The 20,362-nt window shown below is 46.1% G+C and overlaps 1 protein-coding gene across 5 annotated transcripts in view; it reads left to right on the top strand.

Moving 5' to 3' along the window:
• LOC147128841 (thyroid hormone receptor alpha-B) overlaps positions 1 to 20,362 on the top strand; it is an 88,865-nt gene that overhangs the window by 444 nt on the left and 68,059 nt on the right. For 3 of the 5 annotated variants that reach the window (XM_086015902.1, XM_086015906.1, XM_086015904.1), the window contains exon 2: positions 1,306 to 1,374. The gene's annotated coding sequence lies outside the window, so the exon portion shown is untranslated. Of the gene's footprint in view, positions 1 to 1,305; positions 1,375 to 12,920; positions 13,256 to 20,362 lie in introns of those variants that run through there. The other 2 variants (XM_086015903.1, XM_086015905.1) reach the window with 1 other exon arrangement.

Genomic DNA, 20,362 nt, shown 5'->3' with positions numbered 1-20,362 from the left:
CACGTTTTTTTTTCTTTAAAAAATGTCATTTTCAACATTTGACTCCTTTATAATATTTAAAAAAAAAACGTCTCCAGTATGAGTTCCAAAGCTCATGGGCTTGATGCAATAACTCCACACTGCGTTCAATTGTGTCCAGACTTTAGAGACACTCTGAATAACGAAGTCTGAATTAACACTGTTTTAGATTGATGGTTGTTAAATATCATACCAGTATGGCGTCACAGTGGTTAACACGTCTGCCTCACAGTTCTGAGATTCTGCGTTTGATTCTCAGCGTGGGTTGTCTTCAGGTACCACATTCTAAAAAAAAACAAATATGCTATTCCTGTAAGCGAAGGGAATAAAGAATGACTAAAATTGCTCATTTGATTTTAACACCATATCGCCCAGCTGTACTGTTCATCAAGGAGTTTCAGTTTGACTAGTTAGATGGCAACATTATCATGTGTGCCTGATGAAAGATGTTGCCAGAGGGGAAAAGATATACCCAAAAAAATCATTTCAATCTTCAATAATCCCCCCCCCCCGACTCCCTGCAGAAATTCTTCACATTATTCCTTTACATTCATGTACTAATTACAAGCTTCCCTCATGTTGGCTCCTGCAGAACCCTGCGGAATAAAGAGGACGAGCGCCAGCACGGGTTGCCTTTGCAGCCAATCACGTCGGGTTTTGCGCACCGGCGCAGGCTCGTTACGACATGCTGCCTGCTTGCAAAGTGAATTCCGTTTGAAGGAGCTTTCATGTGGTTCACGTTGGCGATGAAAGTCGAGGGAGGCGCCGTCATACATGAGCGACGTGCACCAGGAAAGAAGTGTCTCGCTCGAGCTCGTTAGTCCGGACGTTTTGGACTTCATTTGAACAGGATAGCCTTCAGTACAACCTAGGCGGCTTAAATTCTTACAAATGTTCAAATTTGTGGGCTGCATATGAATTTGAATACATCTTTTCCCACAGAAAAAAAAAAGATTTGTCTTGATAGCAGTTTGTAACGCGATAACTGCGTTTGCTATGAATCATTAACGGCGAGGTGGGGATCACGCTAGCTGGCCTTTGATGCTAGCTGCTAGCAGGCTAATGGCGCAAAAAGCTGTGTTATTCCCACCTGCCGATGCCGCCTGATGAATAATTCATGAGCCCGGCAGCATTGTGGCTCAATGAAGGAACACTTAACCCTTGGTGTCATGTAGGCAGGCGGAGGAAGAGATCAATCCTTGTCGGGTTAATGGAGGCCATGTAAACATTGTTAGTGATGGACCCTCACTCATTCACTCACTCACTCCCTGTTTGCTTCCTTCGCAGTCTGCGCAAGGATGATGAGACCAACTGAGACCAACACCAGATTGCTGGATAAGACGTCAATGCATTCAGGTACAGTCTCTCAATTACGTTCTTGGAAAATGCCCCCGTGGGGTCGGGCTGTGCAATTAATTGGAACTCAATTGCAATTGGGATTAATACACTTCATGAGTACAAAATTGACATCACCGTAAAAATTATTACGCATTTATATCCAACGCACTGTTTGTTTACACACAAGGAAATCATACTTGAATTTTTGCTTTTGCACACCTTTTTTATTTTATATTTACCAACTTTATACATTTCGTTTGGAGGCATAGTGTTTCAAAGAAATGTATTTGTATTTATATTTTTTACGTTTAAACATTTTCTTCTTCTGTACCCAAAACCATAAATGATGGTTTGTTTGAATAATCACTATTTCAATTGTGACAAGATGAGTGCGATGAACATTTTTTTTTTTTTTTTTTTTTTTTCCATAATCGAGCAGCCCTACCATGGCGGCTACAGTACGTACGAGTAGATGGACCATCAGGTTTCGCGCAGTTACAGTCAGCCCTCGTTATTTGAGGGATGAATCCCCCGAGGCGGAAGCAAAATCTCTGCCTTGAAGCTTCGGAGGGATAATCATTCGACACGGTCTCGTGTTACCGCAGCCGCACGCGTCGCTCCGCGTCGGAATAAATTGGCGCAGTGGCGGCGAGCCAGCAGGAAAGAATCTGCACAAGGCAGAGAACGTCCAAAGTTTGGAATCATTTCGTTCGTAACGAGAACGATAGAATGCAAAAGTACAACCTCATGTAGCAATTTTAGCTATTTATTTATAGGCCTACAATTGCTAGTTGGAATATTTTGCAATGCGCCCACGCGTGGTCAGGGATAGAGACACAAACGCGTAATAAGCGCAATTAGTTGCCACATGGTCACAAGTCAGGCCAAGTCACCAAACAGTTCGCAGCCAGCTCACTCGACACTCATTCGCTGACGCCCACGTCACTCACCAGGCCAGGCCAATCTCAAACTCAAATTTTTACAATGACGGACTTCTAAAAAAAATAATAATAATAATAAATATAAATCCTTCATTTCTTGATAGCCATTTTACATTTTTTTACTGAGTGACACATACATTTTATTTTCCAGTATATTGCAAAAGGGGGCGTCTGCTGTCAACGCTTGTTACGGCCCTGTCATGTCGTTTGTATGTGAACATGTCCCTTGTGAAGTTGAGCAATAGAAACAGTGCGTTTGTGTGTGTGTGTGTGTGTGACTGTGTGATGATCTGTGCTGTCAAGTTATTCATTTATTCATAGAAGTGAAGCTTGTTAGTTTTCTCCAAAGATTCTCCTCACTTGCAAGTGAATCGCATTGGCATCTTTTGCCTCTCGTGTCATTTCCGAGCACTGTTTGCGCGCCGGACGACTCCAAAGCACGTCCACGCTGTCCTTCCGGCATGTGCGCTTCCTCCCAATATTGCGATAAGTGGCGGGATTAGTCAAGTGTCATTAAAACATCAAGCGTCCGCCTCGTTGTCTCGCGGTCGCGCAGAGTGATGCATCGCTGTGCTCATTAGTCCCTCGCTGTAATTGATGAATAACAAGCCGCTCGCCTCGCCTTAACGAGCATGCGGATTTTAATTAAGTGCAAATCCAGCGACCACCCACGCCGCATTCGTCTCAATAACATCTCATACAGTCACAAGTACAGCGTGCGGGCAAGTTGGCTCGCTTCACCACAAGCAGCACTTTGGCAGAATAGTTTTTCTTTTTTTTTTTTTTTTTACGGTTTTTCATTTTTTTTTTGCATTCCCCCCCCCCCCCCCCGAATGCATTTCGATGCCCGTCAATTATATGCAGATTTTCACTAATCACAAAAGCGGCCCCTATGCCGGGGTCTGCTGCAAAAATGGAGAGCGAACAAGTCGCTCACAAAGATGCTAATTCAAGAGAATCTCTTCTGGAATTATTTGCCGATGTCTTCGTGGCTCCGAGCAACAATGGACTGTGACAGCCACTAATCCAGACGGCTTCATCGGGCCTGATTTTCCGTCTTTCTCGGAGGTTTATCGTGTTGACGCACGCCGATGCAAAGCGCCTGCCAAAGTCCCGCAACTCAACCAGCCGTCTGGGCTCTTGTTGACGCGCCAAGAAATCGTTTCCTGATATTTTTCTTTCCCACCCCTGCCAGAAGATTGCGGCCCAGCTCTGCGTTTCTGTGGCAACGTGTTTGTGTTGGACACGAAGCCCGTTTCTTATTTGTCCTGTTGCCAGCCTCTTAATGCGCACATAGTTGCAGATCTACCTATCCTAGCCAGCCGTCATCCATGGAAAGGAACAACTCGTGATCAAAACATTGAGCTGGGTATTATGGGCATAAAACAAAATCCTACATTTTTTTTGTTTTTAATTAGTTTTTTTTATGACTGATTTCTGAATCAATGAATCTCCTATGCTGATATAAAAATAAGCAAAAAGTTGAAGGTCTTTGGATTAGGTTTTTTTTTCTTACATGGTGTTTGCCATTCACTCCATAAACTGCATCGCCGCTCGTAACCTAAACTTGTCCGACTTCCTTCGTGTGGCCATTTCTCTCCCTCGTAATCGACGTGACAAACCGGGTTCACAACCCTAATCTTGATCTTCGACTCAAAAGCTGCGCTGATCTCGAATGCAAAGCAGTGCAACGTCGCCATCTCCAGGGATCTGTTAGTCGTTACAGGTGTCCGCAAACCTGAATTTCGCAGACAAATTGGGCGAGACCCTGTTGAAAAAAGCCCTTGACGAATATATTAGTCGGTGGCGGTAAATTCCAACCGCGGTGATTTGATTAAAAAAAAAAAAAAAAAGATCGGCCTAAATTATACAATCCAATACAATTGTATTTATATAGCGTATTTCATAACAGCTAGAGCTGTAACAAAGCACTTTACAAACAATACAATAAATGGAACAAAAACAATAAAAGTCTGTGATACATGTATGACAAAATATAGATATAAATAATATATAAAATATAAGTAAATAAAGCCAATAAATCGACATAAAACATATACGTATGCAATTGATGCCGGAAAAGAGCCAAAAATCAAAAAGCCAGAGAAAAGAAATGTGTCTTCAACCGGGTTTTAAAAATGGACAGAGAAGGGGGCTTGCCATCGATTAATCGCCTATCACATCAAACCAAACCACCGATAATGAAATGAGCTCTTAGCCTTGAGCTACGCTGTGCGGCCTTATATGGGCACGAGCCGGGCGGGCGTGTACATATGCTAATGAGGAGCAGCTGGCACCTGCTCTCAACATGCACGCATTAACAGGTAGCAGCAGTCTTCAACTTGGGCTTCCGTACATGAATACATGCACGCTCCACTTTTAAGAGTTGCTGACTGAAATTACATGAAATATTCATGTCGGTCAGCACGTGACTTCCCGTCACCGCCCGCCTCTTTGCACCTTTGACCCCCGTTGCGCCCCTCTAATCTGTCCGCAAAAGTACTTTGACTGCGCTCGTGAATAATGAATGAGCGAGGGAGGTCACGTGGCCGCCGCGGAGCCTCTCTCCGCTTCCCCCCCCGGCTCGACGGGACGTCCACTTGGACTCGTCGGGCAGATTGAGACGCGAGCGGGCAAATTAAAAAAAAAAAAAGAAGACTTTATTAACCATACAGCAATAACATAATTGAATAGAATGTAGTGAATGAAACAATTTGTGCATCATGATGAATTGTGTTTGTTGTTTTTCTGCTGAGGATAAAGAATATATGCCTGTTTGTATAAATGTGCTTAAAGTGTTAAGTGACATTTTTAAGCTGTAGTTAGAACTGACATAAAAGTGGACATTTGCTAATTCACAATTCACGTGACTTTCTGTTGTGGAAGGTCACGCGGTCCAACTCAAGCGCGCGGCTGGCTTTCGCCGCTGGATTAGCGTCGATCGCGGCCCGCTTGTCGGGAGCGCGCGCACAGGTGTGCCTTCTGCTAGCGCCAGTGATATTAAGACCAGATAGAAGCCACCGCGGCTAATAAAGGCAGCTCGGCGTGGGTGTCGAGGGTCAGGTGCGATATGAGTTGGCTCGTTCCTGACATTGTACTCGGCGGAGTCATGTCGGAAGACGATATTAAAAGACAATAAGACGGCCTTTATGAAGAAATTGCCCAATTGTCTTCTCCGGAGAAATGACAACCTGCAGTTTCTGTGATTTCGTCGTTTTGAATTTGCATAGTGTAGGGTTGCACGCGATTTTTTTTTTTTTCCATACAAAAAAAACCATTTTTGTTACCTTTGCTGATAGAAAAAACTAGTTAGACTGACATGATTCAAAACAAGTTTTTCTTTGATCAGTTCCTTGCTAAAAAAAACGCACGTGCTCTTTTTGCACTCATGCCGGAGCAGTAACCATGTTGCTTTGGCGCCATCTGGTGACCTCTACCAAACAATCCGAAGTGAGTTGAGGCGCTTCTTTGAGGCACAAATAGTGCTTTGCCGCCATCCTGTGGCAATCATAGGCAATTACAATCCCTTTTCAGGCAGATTTTCGCTATTATGATTTTATTTATTTTTTCTTTTTGGTGCCCTCGCTCCTACTTTTCCTCCAATTTGACACAATTTCCGCTTGCCCATCTCAAGAGCGCTCACATGCGATGGCGCCGTCTACGGAGACAGACGGCTGCTGACTAATAATTCATGGCCGCCACCGGAGGTCCGCGAAACAGAGGTGAGCGCTTGAGCCATTTTTTTTCGCATGGGCGCGTTGCGCGTTGTCAACATCATCTCGACTTGAAACCAAATGTCACAATGGAAACCCCCTCACAGCTAATCGTCGTTTCGACCAGTCAAGTGAAAAAGTAAAACGTTTGCGTCAACAAACTGAAAATGTTAATGTTGTAATCAATAATTGACGGTTAAGGCTTCAGTCGATCATATAACAGCAAGATTTTGTTGCGTAGTTGCTAAGTGGTGCCGAGACACCACAGCTGCCGAAGGTGCTGTTGGAATATTTTTTTTTTTCCACATTTCATGTATTTTTTTTTTTTTTTTTTTTTTCAAACAAACTCACGAGGGCTGCCAGAAGCCCAGTTGGCATCCTGGCGTGTTGCGTGGGTGGATGCAGACACACAGCCAGCATACATGCGCAACACATGCACACTCGTGTGTTGCTTTCCCATTGTTGCTCGCCAAGCTTGGTGAATTTATGCGGAGAAAAAAAAAAAATAATAATCGAGCGCTTGTGAGAAGCGCCGCTTGAGGTGTGGTGAGTGTGAAAATGGTGAGAAAATCTTTCTTGTTCTTTTTGACGATTTTACAACCATTTTATTTTCTCTCGGTACAAAAACGACTCGAGTGTTCTGTACTAGGGATGGACTGATTATTGGCCGGGCCGATTATCGGTACCGATATTTGGCATTTTGATGAATATCGGCGTCTGCGTCGACAGTATGCAAATCTGAAAAGTCGCCACCCCTTTTGCTCATGAACTTTTGCGGAAATGAAATGAAAAGCACCAACTTGGGACCCCGTTGAAGTTGAAATCCCCGTTCCCCTTTTTGACTGCCCCTGTCGCCGTGGAGACCAAACTCCATCGCGGGCATGTCCTCGAAACACAGCCCGTTTTCTGCGTGCGCGTGAGCGGGTGGCGATGCGGCCGAGCCGGCGGACCTCGTGCGCTTTCTGTTGCCACATGTCGCTTGGTCACAACAACTCAACGCAGACGTGCTTTTCCTCCCGCCGCGCCGACCTTTGTCCCGCTGTCTTCTGATCCCCGCTGCGTGTCTGAGGCTACCGCCGACCCAGGAGGGTGCTCGCCAAAGTGTCTCGTTCGCTCAAGACAAACGGGGGCGGCTCTTGCGCCTTTATCCGCACGCGGCTACGATGGCCAAATTGGAGGCCCGCCGTTACTCGCCTCAAATTTCCCCCTCTCGGATTGCGGATGGATGAGAAGCCGAGAGTTGCGATTCACCTCGCATCATGAGTGTTGATGATGTGTTGCCGCTCGCCGCTGTTAACGGGAGACTTCAGACTTGGCGCATCCATCAGCAGAGAGATTTGCGGCCCTCATCACCGTCTCCCCCCCCCCCCCCCCCCCGCCCTTTCCAAAGCAGGGCAAATCAGTCTGCAGGGCCACTGAGCAGTGCCTGTAATAAGATTGGAGACGTCAAAGTGTCTCTCCTTTTGACGAGGGGAAATGGATCTGATGGAAATGAGGCCCAAATGCAAATGTCCTGCTGGGATGATGAGCTCGGGGGACAATAGGACGCCAGCGTGACAGGAGAGATGAGCCCTTGCGAATCAGTCTCCATCATCGGCGCTGATGCTCGTCCGGAAGAAAGCCAGCCGCCATCAGACTCTTTCTTGCAATCAACAGCGAGGCCTTGATCAGGTCTGAGTCCGAATCAGCGGGATTTCGTCAAAGTGCCAAATTGTTGCTGGATGTGCCGGCTGCCCTTGATTAGCATATACAAAGCAAGGCCCTCTTGCTCGCTTCAGGACACGAGTCCGCGCGGTGGTGTTGAGAGTTCTCCAGTGGAGCGGCACAGTTACAAGATGGCGGACCGCAGGTGCACAACCTTTATAGGATTTATTTGCATGCCGTAAGTTGCTGTAAAGGGAATGAACAAGTGTTCCGAAGAACCGATGCCGAATGAGGCCCACGGTCTTTTTGCGGTATTGACGACTTACAGCGGGCACGCCTGAGCTTTGCTGAAACTGTGGTGAAATATCCACCACTGGGGGGGAAAAATATATAAATAATAATATATAATAAAATGCCCAGCCCTTGTTTGCCAACAACTGCCCATAAGGACCTCAAGCGACTGAGAGCATTCGGAAATGTAGTTGGCAACATTTCTGCTCGACAAGTACGTTTAGCACCTCTTCTAGGTTTTTATTTGATTGTAAATTCCCAAAACTTCAAACCCAAAACTTTGTTATAGCGACACTCCATTACGAATGAGTCAGGTTAGCCACATACTGTACAGTAGCTAACGTCGGCTGAGTTACAGTGCAAATGCTAGCTTAGATTGCTAACGCTGCTAATTTGTTGAACCTGGATATGCGTTCTCTGTCACCACTACGCTGTGTTTTTAACACTGCAAACTCCTGAATTTGAAAATGATACGCTTTGTTCATCTATGCCAGCGACGTATAGTGACAGGCAGCGCAATGAAATTTTCTTCCACTAGATGGCAGAAGATTAAATTAAACTGCGCATCCACCTCCTGCTACAACAGAATATTAGCTTGGTTTGAAACTAAACAGGCCCAGATTTCTCATGTACATGTACATGTTGTGAGCAAATGTAACAAAACAAAGTCATCTGTGTTTCACTTTATGTACTTTTGGGGTTTTCCCACATTTGCTTTGTGGTATGCAGTGCTTTCTTTTTTCCTTTTTTCAATGTGAAGTATGCGCTTTGGCTCAAAGGTTTGAATACGCTGGCCTGATTAATGTAGCATTTTAGCTGAGTGAAATAAGGCTGATTAAATCCGCGTCGGGCAAACGCCAAGTCTGGCACCGCTGCCGTCGCCGGGTACCGCGTATAACCTTTGACATGTTAGCTCCAAGTCAACTTAATCAAGGCGAGATTGAGAAGCGGCACCGACGAGACACAAATGGACGGATCCATTATTCAGGACGCGGCCTCTCCCATATCAGCCATTTGTCAGATTAGCTCTCACTTGTTTGCATTGGGACAAAAGCCGGGCCATGCCGTAAAACCAAACAAACTGAGCTCATTGGAACCATTAACTTTGGGGCCCGCGCGCTCTGCGGCCGCCGCGTTCGTTCATATTCACAAAGGTTGTAGATTTTGCGGCTCCGCGAGGAGGGAGGATGTGCGGCAGCTGCGGGCGGATGCAAAGCTCAGATTTCCTTTTTGCTACAAGTGAAACGGCACAATGGCAGGAGCAGTGGGGACACCGGTGCCCTCGCTCCAACAACCAAAGTCGCTGCATTTCAGGGAAGAAAAACAAGATTGAATTTGAACAAGTGAATTATTCAAATTGTAACTCGATTAACCAAATGGAAAACGATGAGAGTGCAAGACAACATTACAAAATACTTTGAAGAGCAGCGTTCAGAGTATTTTCCCAAAATGCAGTTTGGTATGTCCGTGAGGGCGCACGCTAACGTTAGCAGCAGGCTAGCTACACGTATTCAAGAGACGATTCCAAAAACACATTAGCAAGATAACACTGATGCTGAATGTCAAAGAAATTGAGCTAAGCCTTTGCCATCAACTCATGTTGACGCGCTTGAACGGAATGTTTCAATCACATTTTCAATGTCTGTGACAAGTGGACTCACGGCGATAAATCCAACTCGCGTCACAACAAGCAGCAGTTGGCGAGTCAAGAAGAAGAAAAGAGGCTTCACGCTCTTCAATGCCATTCTCAGTTGAAGTTGACTCTCAAGCTCAACAGAAAACAGCAAATCGTGCATTTATTTCAAACAACGCTGCCTTAACAATGGCCCCCGCTAGCTTAATGCTAACATAATAGAAGCTGCCATTGGCGTGCTAACCGCCAGCATCTGTCGTTGTGGTTTTACAACCCTTCGAGCAACTGATATTTGAAGACAAATGGTGGCACAACATATTTATTGAAACCGCTAATTGAACAATACTCACAGACATATTCGTTATCCTCTATGAAAAATGACTGTCACAACAATTTACACAAAGCCACGGTAGTAGACGGGTGAGTGTGGTCAGGAAACAAATTAGTCTCGTCGCAAGGCAACGCTATATTAACGTCGGATGACTTAATTATGACAAAGCAGTCTGGTTTGGATAAATAATCACTGCTGAGGTGTGCCTTTGCCGCCGTCCTTTTAGTTTACATAGTTGCGAACGTAACTAATCCTAACTGAAGCGGCGGGAAATGGGCCGTCATCCGTCTAGGCGAGCCGACGCGACAGCGCACGAGTGACTTTAAGATGGCTGCCCACTGATTGTCGGCAATATGGAGGGGCAGAACATGGCAAATGGAAGCGCGTCTCGCGAATGCATTATTCAAAGTGTCAAGTGTGCGAAACATGTTCAGTCCGAAGCCGTCTAACACGGAGTAGTAACGCATAGATCCGACGTTAGCGGCACCGAGCGCTTAACCTCGTTTATGCGGCACATTTCATTGTGCTACGCAGAGGAGCAAGGCTGCTTTTAAATTATGCACACGTTCCAGAAACTATCTATTTTTAAAGCCCACAACATGAAAAAAAAAAAAAAAGAAAAAGATCACTAACGAGAGCGAGGCTTTTAACATTTGTCATGAGTGAACAGCTGTGATTATAAAACCCATTCAATCATCGGACGGGAGGGCACGAAATCTTAACCCGATGCGACGATTTGCAACAAGTGTCAATTGGGATTCCAAAGGGCTGCCCATCTGGTTGCCATCCAAATGAAACTTGGTTTGTAATTACACAGCAATGTATTTTATTTTATTATTTTTTTTAAAAGATTCACTTCAGCCATTATTTTTAATTGGCTTATTACAAAGCAAACCCTAGCCGTCATAAAAATAAAAGCCAAGTTATATAAGAAACAAAAGTGAAATAATGAACGATTAATGACCGCGCACATATGCAAGTCTCCCGACAAATCCGAGCGCGCCAATCGTTTTGCCGACAGCTGCGCCGCAAACGACCCGACTGTGGAGCCGAAGCCCGTGTCCGTATTTCTCCTAGCGAGATTTACACAGCGCGGTTATTATCCATCTGCCCGTCCCGCCGACTCATCCAACCGTCCTCCGGGCCAGATGTCCTTCTTCCACGCAAGCGGCCCGGCCGGCCTCGCGGGCCCGATAACACCGTACGGCCACATCCAAATGGATGAATGACACATTCGGTGTCACGACTTCTGCTGCCCCGATTTAAAAAATAAATAAATAAATAAAAATAAATAATAATAATAATAATAATAATTGTTTCATTGCCGCGTTCATCCTCAGTGTGGGCAACGATGCTTCTTTGTACCTGAGATCCACACTTGATCCCGCTCGTTGAGGAGAAACCAACACCGTCGGCAATGACGTGTGGGCTTTTTTTCGGCGCATTGTGTCCGATTTGGAAGCGGGAGCGAAACCTCTGCCGGCGAGGTGGCCAATTACCAGCAGGCTCCCCGCCGCGCGTCTGCCGCATTATCGACGCCCGCGCCGGGGTCACGCTGAGTGCAGGCCGGAGGCTGGCGGCTTGCTTATGCAAGCGCATCATCGGCGCTCACACCTGATCGCGCGGCGCACTGATGTGCTTGCGCCGCAGTGGCTGGGAATCGCTGATCCGCTGCGACTTGCATCAATAAATATTTCAGTCTTTCCAGAAATGACTCAAATGTCACTCGGGAGGGCGAAGACCTCCACAAAGGCTAAACATTTCTGCCTGAACTCAAATCAGGATCAACCTGATAGCGGTCGTCACGTCTGCCTCACAGTCAGGGCTTTGGGTTCAAGTCTGTGCTCTGGCCTCGCAGTTTGCATGTTGTTATGCTTTTGTGGTTTTTCTCCATGCATTCCATCCCCCCCAGCCCCCCACACATTCCAAAAACATGCATGTTAGTTTATTTTAAGACTCAAAATTGCCCATTGTTTTCATTGTGAGTGAATGCTTGTTTGTGCCCTGTGACTGGCAGGATTGTCAGCTAGGATATGCTCCAGCTATATACCCTACTGGAGGCTCAGTTCCTCACTCGGCTTCTCAGTGCGGTAGTCATATTAGTCGTTCTTCACAGAGGATAAGGAATATATGCCTTTGAGTACTGTTTTGGTCCGTTTAGTGTTGCAGCACCATTTGTGTTCATCTGCTGCTTAAAATGGGAACAACACTGCCACGGAGGCTAATTGTTAGTCCGCGTACCTTTGGAGTTTCCCATTGTATGTTAGCATTCAAGTAGTGAATGCTATACTTTGTTTTACACTTAGTTTGACAGTAACCTTCAGTTGAGAGTGACAATAAACAGATTGATGCTTCTTTTTTTCGGGGCGGGGGGCAAACTGCTGCTTGTTGCAAAGTAAGTCAGGTCGCCTGCCAGCATCCAGTATTGAATGAATGACGTATTTCAAGTTTGTGCTCACAAGTCAAGTAACCTAGCCTAATAACTACTAACCATCTCTCAAAAATTCTCCATCTGATCTAAAACACACACAGGGAAGATCTATTTTTTCGTTTATTTTGCAATTATAATTAGCTAGCTCTTTGTTAGTCAGGTCATACAAAATGGGTGGGCATTAGTCTTACCTGGGGGGGCAAAAAAAGTGCTACAATGCTCAAGTAGGTCGAAATCCAGCGTAGGACTACTGCACCTTAAAACGTGTTCTGTTTTCTCCTTAATTGAGATAACTGTTGTTGTGATTTGGGCTAAACAAATAAGTTGATTTGATTTTAATTTTTTTATTTCCCATTCATCAGAACTAGATTCAGTTTTCTTTGAGTGGGCAGAGTGTGTCCGTGGGTAGTCACTGAACAGTAGTGCCAAGTTATCAAAATTTGCGTTGGGGTATTGCTTATTTTGACTTTTGTTTTTTTTTAATAAACTTAAGTTGTTGGGTCCTGTAGAGGGCGCTAAATCGTTTGAGGCAGCACACGCACATGTAGGAGGGCGGAGCCATCCAGCGCGTACACGAACCCCTCGGTGCCTCCGTGTGCCCCTCACTGGCGTCGCAGGCAAGCCAGCGAGCAAAGCGGGCGGGAAGCCGGAAAAAGAGCAAAGTCCAGTGGCCCGCGCAGGAGCTTGTGTTTTTTTTTTTTTTTTTTTTTTTTTTCCCTCCCCAAACCGCGTGGATTCGTGGACGCGGACCGGACAGCGCCGAGCTGGGGGAGGGCGGGCGCGCGCACGCAGGCAGCCTACCTACACTTGGACGTGGCCGTGCCGAGTCTCGCAGGAGCACCCCAGCAAAGTGTCCGCCGGAGGGAGCGGAGGAGCAGCAGCCCCCCTCCCCGGCCGGCGTCCATGCAACGCGCGGTAAGTGGCGGCGTGCGCGCGCGCGCGAGCGAGCGAGCGAGCGAGCGGCTTTGACAGATGAGTGGATCTCATTCCGCCTCCCCCCCCACCCCCTCCTCCCGTGCCCCTAATGGCGCTTTTCTGCCGCCTCACGCCCGCCTGCGCGCGCGTTTGACGCTTTTTGCGCACGCACGCGCACCGAAATCGATTCGGATCACTTTGGCGTAATGAAGCGCCGATGTCCCTCGATCGGTGTGATGAAATGTTACACTTCGTTCTGGTGTCCGCGCGGCGGGGGCCTGCTCGCTATCGACTCGCATGTCAGTAATCGGCAGTGCGCGACGCTTACACGCACGCTTGATCCATCTTTATCCGCCATGCAGCCTGCATTAGCGGCTCATCATCCGGCCACATATTGGCCGCCTCAACATTCCTCCGCTGGGGCAGCCGTCAGGGTGTTCAGCTGTCCTACTGAGCCACACGGAGCACACCAGGAAAAACAGTTCGGTGTGGCGTGCGCGCCGCGCATGCGCCAACACCACACACCCCTTTTCGGAGCTCATCTGCACGCTCTTGAAGCGGAGAAGAAATTTGCATGTTGCCAACAGACGACCATGGGATAAATGTTTCAGCATGTGCTGCAAATGTTCATCCACAACTATCCAATCATTAGCCACGAGCTTAGCATATATGCTGTGGTGCTGAGTTGATCATGAGCCGTGCATAAATCCTTCCAACTTATGTTGTTGTTTTGCCGTCTGTACATCGAGGAACCCCGCGTGACCCCGCGTGACCCGGCCCGCATCCTTTCTCCTCCCGTCCGGGCCTCCTTCAGGGGCCCCGCCTGACCTTCATCGCTCTTTTCCAGCAGCCAGCACCCCAGCAGGGCCTCTCGCTTTTTTCTCCCTCTTCCTCTATGTGCCTTTCTTCCTGGCTTTTTTCCTCCCCCCTTCTCTTTCTTACACCCCCTCCCCCTCCAGGTCCCCCTCACCGGGGCAGCAGAGCTCCAACGTTCTGAAACATGGAGCTCGCTCTTATATAACCTTGACTTTCTGCTCGGGTCAGCTGTGTAATGATGTCAGAGGTGTCTTGGAGAGGCAACGCGGCATGCTGGGAAAGTGGGACGTGGCCTCCCGACTCCCTCACCTGCCGCATAATCCGCCGTCGGTATTCGTCATTAGGACGTCGTCGAGCTCATTGAGACACTCTCGGCATGCGTGAGATTCCCACTGCGTGTCAGTTGAATTATACATCAGCTTGTGGAGGTTTAAAAAAAAAGAAAAACAAACCCATTTTCACTAAAGACATGCTGAGACACAAAGCTACGAAGATCCATTAGCAGTGTGGGGAAATGGCCTTTAAATCACATGGAGAGAACATTCCTTATAGATCCTTGAAGATTCTGAATAGGGGTAACTTGCAGTGTGGTGGTTCACATAGTCGACTTGGTTTAGATTTTTGTGATGTTTGGTTGCATGTGAAGCTTGCGTGTCTGTCAAATTGTAAATCACTTTGTAGGACTGTCTTAGATGTACGTTTCCGCATTCTGTTAGCGTAATTGTTCTCATAGCTGCCTTTGCCAGCTGCATTTTAGCTTTGTCTAAATTCCCGCTTCATCCATTTTCTGTACCGCGACATCCTCAGTCGCTTGACGTCGTCACATGACCAAACCCACCTGAGATGGACAAAAACAGCTGGATTTTTCCCTTTAGTCCACATTCCACAAATAGGATTTTTATTTTCCCGAATGCCGTCGTGTTTAGACAAGTGGTGGCACTTTCAACATATTATTGTAAAGAACTTATTTGACTTCCCCTTTGAGTCCAAATGGTTAAAGTGTATATAGATAGGATGGCGTGGGACTCTACTGTAAATGTTTTTTTTTTTTTTTTATTGACGCCCGACTTGTTAGCTGCTGTGCGTGGATGTTGAGCCAACGACGGCATCCTGCATAGGACGTATGAGCTGGCTTGTTTACAGCCGGTGTGACCTGACTTGACTGCCGCTCGCCCCATACGAGGCACACAGGCCTTTCCCACATTAGCCGCGTGTGTTGGTGTGCGTGTGTTTGCCCACCCCACCGCCCCTCCACCCCCGCCTAATTAGATTATAGCACCCATATGCTTGTGGGCGGCTTCATAGGATCCATTCAGTGCGGGAGAATGAGGCCAACAGTGAAATGTCATCTGATCATCACGTGCGTGTGTTTGTGTGTATGTGCGCTGCATCGGGGCTAATAGATCGGCCGGGCTGTATCGGCAGTGGTGGAAAGAAATCAAGTACTTTTGCTACTGTACTTACCTGAAAAACGTACTTACCGCATCTGTACTTAACTTGATTGTATTTGACTTTTTTTTTTTTTTTTTTTACTTTTACTCCCTTCATTTAGAAATGGATATCTGTGCTTCCTACTCAGACTCTGTTGTCAAAAATAGGTTAGGAAGTCAACCGCGTATACGATCTTGTGGTCTCATAAAGTGTGGGAAAAGGGGACAGCAGCATACAAGTAAGGTGTATTTTTTTTTTTCCCCAGGTCCTATCATTAGCACTTTTTTTTTTTGCTAGTCATTTTGCAGCGTTAGCAAAGCTATGGGAACATGTTGTTTTGATAGCTTGAAAGTCCAGCCGTCGCCAGCTAGCCATTTAAAAAAAACAACAACAAAAACAGGTGATGTAAGATGTTTTTTTTCTTCTCACTATGAGCACTATGTAATTAAATAAAAAAAGGGAAACTGTTTTTGTATGTGAGGAAGGTTTTTTCGACATTTTCGTGTGTTGTACTACAGCACATTCAAAGTCTGTCCTTTTGAAATTTTAATTATGTACAGGAGTGGAATCAGTACTTTTTGGACATGAATGAGCTTAACAGCACAGCGAGGAAAAAAAAAAAAAATTACACAAGTGTCTGTATTTCTGTTGAATTACAAAGTGTTTGTACTTTTGCCTCCCGAGTATCTGCGGCTGCGTGCTTGCTAGCATGTTTCATTTGCGTGCGCCCTGTTGACAGCAACAGTCTGATCAAGTTTATTGACCGATTTCATCGTCCGCCGCATCCACTAGATGAGCCGTACCAACCGCAATTCTTTGACAATTCAGCCCCAGCAGCTGGTTACACTTAGCAGCATGAAATAGTACAGCTTGTCTATCATGAGTACAACCACCAAAGAGACTGAAGAAGCCAAGCCCAAAAAGACACAATGAATCTTCCACTTTGCTTGTAAGCGGGAATTATAGGCTCTTTTGGTCCTTTTCCAGGATCCTTTGGATAAATATTAAAAAATAATAATAATAATCAGCTCCTGAGTTTCACTTGGCGACATGAATTAGGTAAGATAAGTAGAGCCACAAAGTCTCAAGAAGCCATGCCCATATACACACGGAGTCTGCCATTTTGTTCTGTATAAGTGGCAATTATAGACTCATTTCGGTCATTTTTGGGATTCCTTTGATTATAATTTTTTTTTTTTTATAAGAAAATTCAACCCCTGAATCCAGTTACCTTCAACACTGTGAAACCTGGTAGACGTGTCTCTCATGAGTAGACCGTCCAGAAAGTCTCAAGAAGCCATGTCTGAAGAGACACAGGAAGTCTGCCATTTTTCTGTGTAGCGGCCATCAAAGACTCATCTTGCTCATTTCAGAGGTCAAGCCGAAACTGACCAAAGTATTTCAATGAATCGTTAGGTCTTTGATTTCCCACACTTATAGACGCCCCAATTGTTTTTGGTTTTTTTTATGCTGCGTCAAAGGACTACTTGAAAAAGAAAGTTCCACGTCGTTGCGCCCTCGGCTGTGTTCGTACTCGATTGTCGTGGAGAATGAGGTCGACTTGCGGCGTGGAGTTGCTGTGGTTGCGTTCTGGGGCTGATAAGCACGGCCTCGTGCAGCGCCAGACAAGAGGTTATCTGTCAAAGTGTCCTGCTGGCCTGCCAGATACCCGTTTTGTTCTTTTATCGCGGCGTTGACGCGCAGATGTTTGCCGCTGCTCTTCCGCTGGCGCGCATGCTTCGGCCAAACGGCCGGCGAGCTGCGGCGTGGGCGAGGGGAGGCAGGTGCGCTTCCGCCGGGGGGCGGGCGGGCCGGCGAAGCGACGGCTCCCGGCGAGCAGCTTGAAGTGAAGTGGAGAGCTGCTCCAGCGGTTCCCAGGATCGTAAATTTGTCACATGCCATAAACACTTGGCGTCGTGGCAAAGCGAGGAATTCCCTTCATGTGGGCGGAGATCCAAGCGGGAACAACAATTTGAAGCTCTGCGTGGCCCCCCCGACCATCTTGAGGCCTAAAATAATGACACTCGAATTAATAGTTGTGTAACCCATAGCCAATAATATGCCCAAATTATATGTACATTGCATGCGTTATCAATCTTCATATTTTCTGTCCGTGTTTTCTGTCACGGACGACTTTTTTTTTTTTTTTTTTTCCTTTCGGCGCCCCCAGAGTTTTTTTTCTCCTGCTTTCAGTGAACATTTAAAGTGCAGACACTTGGGGGAGTGAAGTAGACCACTTAAATTTTCAATTATCTTCTAAATGCAGCCTACGCCACAATTGAGGTCCTTCACTTCACGGAAAATAACCTCTGCACCTAAATGAGTAGTGATGTCCTTTCTGCAGAATTATCCACAAATCATCTTTTCAATACCAAGTTTTGATAAGCATGAAATGACTTGATTCAGCGCAAAAAGTCAGAAGCTTAGGGAACATCACGCCCATCACTTTCCACTAATAATTGTGCTAGGAAGGGATGGGAACTTCAGTGCTGGATGGGGCCACAATTTTTCATCAGAGCTACTTGGTGGGCACACAAAAATGCTATTTTAAATAAGGGCAAAAATATGTTGCATAATATAAGTATTTTTTCATAATACATTTCTCAACGCATGCATAAAAGATCCACTATCCTTACCCAACAACACATGGTTTGAAGCAAACAACAAAATAACCACTAGTGTTTCTTGTTTTAATCAGCCCCCCTCTCCCCATCCCCGGTGCAAAAACTCCTTTTGTGTATTTTCCCACAAAAATCAACTAACTCAAAATTGTAATTGTTACTGTGTCCTGCATATCAGTGTAAATCTGAAAAAAAAAAATGATTGGACTTATGTTGTCGTAAAGGGCAGCGGTCTAAGGACAACTGATCCACGTCTGCCATCTGGTGGGAAGTAGTGCTATTACAACTACAGTAAGTGCATAGTTGTAGTTTGGAAACTGCAAATTTGCATTTGTTTTTCAATAATGTATTTTTTTGCCCCAGGATTTTTGTTGTTGTTGTTGTTTAATATAGATAAGCCATGTAGCTATAAGCTAAGTTCCCAAGCCATCAGCTCATCAGTCCTTCAACTCGCAGACAAAAAAAACCCAACAAAACAATGAGAAGCTAATGTTAATTGATGAAGTGGTGATTGTGATAAGTGAATAACAGAAAAAGGTTGGTTGCGCGCCCCGCTCTTGGTCCAATGGAACGCTCGTCTCCTTTTATGGCTAAAATAATTTGTTGCCGCCGCAATTACACGCCGCCATCAAGATAGATAAGCAAGGTAATAATGCAGATTGCTTTTCCCCAATCATCCGCTAATAAGAAAAGCAAAGCGCAGTAATTCCACGCGTCTGCGCTTCTGGGGCGTCACGCTTCATTGTCGGCTGAAAGGGGAATTTGTTAAGACGGAGGTGTGAAACAAGCAAATAATCCAAATAAATACAACTCGCCTTGCTGCCGCTATGCCCCCCCCCACCCACCAGAGAGGGTAAACAAAAAAATAACAACGATAATTAAATCCCGATTTCGTGCGCAGAGCCGCCGCCTCGCGACAATTCCTTTGCTAATTAAGCCTTTCAGCGGCTGAAGTTGCACTTTGGAGAAATGTGGGTCATTTTGACAATAATTAACACTCCAGATAGTGATCTCGACTTCTGTCATCTCCACCTGGTATAGTGTCGCTTGGGTACGCCTCGCGCCAGGCTCGCCACTCGCGGCGCCACCCGTGTCGAGCTGCTGATCTGGCAGCTGCTCGTATTTGTTGTTGTCATAACGCCGCCAAGGTGCTGTGCAAACTGAACGCTTAATTAAACGGGCCTTGTCCATACTTTGCGTGCAGGCTGGTGACTGTGTACAGCACGACTAATGTTTCCTCTCCACGCACCGTGAAACTTGATCACTGTAAAGCTGCACCCTGGCCCGCTCCGGACTTTACTCCGTCCAATTGAAGCTGTCATTAAGCACTGCGGCGCCCTGCTTACACTAACAACATGACTGCCGACAGGGAAAGCAGATCCTGAGATCACAAACTTAATTTGTTCCCAGTCTCTGTTTATGAACTGAATGAATTTTCCCCAATAAATTGATTAGAATTACAGCCAAAATTCGGGAATGATAGATGCTCCATTTATCATTGCCATGTAAGAAAATGAATTTCCCCTCTAAAACGCAAAGAGGGGGATCGTGTGCAAAAAAACAACAAACGGAATACATGGGTGCAGGGTTTAAAAAAAAAAAAAAAGAGAGAGAGAGAGAGAGAGAGAGAGAGAAAAAAAGAGCAAATAAATAAAGGTTTCTGCAAATATCAGGGCCCCACTGTTGTCTGGTCCAGCCCCAGAACCAAGTCGCCGTCTCGCATGGCTAGCAAGGCACTGAGCCGGCAGCCTTCCACCAAGCTCCTGGTCGACCCACCCGTGCCACCGACTGAAATTTATTTGTGAATTTAGTTCCAAAAACGATTTGTCCATGAACATGGGTGTTCATCAATCGAGGTCAAGGTTGATTCTTCGGCTGTTAGCCAATGCTAAGTTTAGCTCGTGTTATCCTTTCGTAAGCATCCACTGTCTAGTCTAGCGTTTCATGTCATCACGCTTGCTTTACTCTCATCCTCCAAAATTGAGCCGCTAGCCTATGAAAGGGTTCATTGTCCCAACTTTTTATTTTTTTTTATTTTTTGCTGTGCGGAGACCGACAAAACAGAGTGGGTCATCCCTTGGAAAAAAGCCCAAACAAAACTTATGTGACATCATTTGTCACACAAGCGGGGGTGTGAGGTTCGTCAAACAGCCGCGTGTTGTGATCCGGCGTGTCATGGCCGACGCGGCCTTGGTGTTTGTCTGTGCTATGCGCTTTTATGCGCCGCGCTCATTTAAAG

The sequence above is a fragment of the Filicampus tigris genome, chromosome 19 (genome assembly GCF_054856515.1).
Source record: "Filicampus tigris isolate MCC_2025a chromosome 19, RoL_Ftig_1.0, whole genome shotgun sequence".
Classification (NCBI taxonomy): domain Eukaryota; kingdom Metazoa; phylum Chordata; class Actinopteri; order Syngnathiformes; family Syngnathidae; genus Filicampus; species Filicampus tigris.
This window is presented reverse-complemented; position numbering and strand designations above follow the sequence as displayed.